This window comes from Chaetura pelagica, unplaced genomic scaffold, assembly GCF_000747805.2.
Source record: "Chaetura pelagica isolate M959 unplaced genomic scaffold, ChaPel_1.0 scaffold171, whole genome shotgun sequence".
Taxonomy (NCBI): domain Eukaryota; kingdom Metazoa; phylum Chordata; class Aves; order Apodiformes; family Apodidae; genus Chaetura; species Chaetura pelagica.
The window spans coordinates 1,817,603-1,819,133 of NW_009952066.1; the positions used below are offsets into that span (position 1 = coordinate 1,817,603).

The following is a 1,531-nucleotide window of genomic DNA, read 5'->3' on the forward strand; positions in this document are numbered from 1 at the left end:
CGGGGTGCAGGGAAGCACAGGCACCCCTCTGTGGTGCTGAACCAAAGGCAAAGCAGCTGCAGGAGGAACGAGTTCCCAAGCAGCACTGCTGGCCTCTCGTGCCCATTGCACAGCCACCCGTGTCACCAGCAAAGAGCCATCAGCCACCAGCAGCAGGGGCAGCAAATGCAGCCTGTGCGGATGGGCACCGGCAAGCCGCCCTCTCAGTGCCACTTCTCGGAGCAATCTCTCTTTACAGACTTGCTGTGCCACTCTGGGATTTTATTGAGCCATCCAAGTGTCTGTAACGAGATATTAAAATAGTAGTCGTGTCCCCTGATTTATTTTTTAAATTCTTGTGCCTACACACGTGTAAACTACACCAAGTCACCTGGCTGCAGACTGAGGATAAATAATGCTCCACAATATATTTAGAGAACGCAAACCACAGAAAAATATGTAGAAGAGGAAAATGCATTTGCTGGGTGGTAAGTTATTGGACCTTTAGAGGAAGGGAAGGGAGAGGCTTGGGGAGGTGGTGGGGGTGGAGGGGGGAGGTGTTTGCTCCTGCCTTCCCTCCTGCAAATAAATCACCAGCCTTGCAGTGCTTCTGCCTGAATAAAATATGACAGGTCTCTGTGGCAGGGCCAGCACGCAGCTCTGGAACAAGTCACGGCACTCGCCGTGCATACTGACTGCAAATTGGGTGGGTTATCAGGCGCCTCCATAAAAAACCCACCCTCTTTCCCCAGCTGATTATGAACCTCATGCATAGCAAATGACAGAGCAATAACGCTCGCCTTGCCTGCCGCCGAGGTGAAAAAAAAATAAAATAAAATATTTTCAGACTGACAGGCTAATGGACACTTTTCCAAAAAAAAATAGAAAGAAGTAGTAAATGGGCCTGTGCTGATGCAGGGCAGCGGGCCCGGTCAGGGATCAAGACACACAGCACCATATCGGATAACATATAATTGGCAGGTCACATCCAAATGAGTGTAGTCATGCATCATCCGGAAGGCTTTTGCTGGTTATAAAGACACTTGTAAACAATTCAGCCGCTGAACATGGCAATAATATGTTGATCCGGTATGTAATGAGGTGTTCCTGGAATCAATAAACTAGTCATGAAGAGCAGGGAGCAAGGTCAGCGCCTGCCTTTTTGATGACCTTTCCTGGCTGGTAAGGACATCATATACTCTGAAGAGGACTTTTCTCATATTGCAGAAGGCGCTGAGTGTCAGAACTTCCATTCGCAGCAAGCAAATGAACAGCCGGGCTCTGCATGCTAATGAAGTCCAGGCTATTTTCCACCTTTTCATCTGCACATTATGCTCTTGACTTTGGAGAAGGTGGGAATTAGGTTGGACCCTCGTGTCAGACTGCCTGATGGCTCGGCTCCGGAAAACTGGTAATTGAAGCTGATGACTGATGCGGAGGAGGCCTGAATTTGGAAATAAACAGTTTCAAGCACTGCATGTCATTTCTAGAGAGACTGCTGAGTGAATGGAAATGAGCTCTGTTTCTTCAATCTAATGCAGTTTCTCAGCAG

General features: G+C 48.3%; 1 protein-coding gene across 1 annotated transcript in view; it reads right to left on the minus strand.

The window, feature by feature from the left end:
- KIZ (kizuna centrosomal protein) overlaps window positions 1-1,531 on the minus strand; it is an 84,622-nt gene that overhangs the window by 82,639 nt on the left and 452 nt on the right. The window lies entirely within an intron of this gene.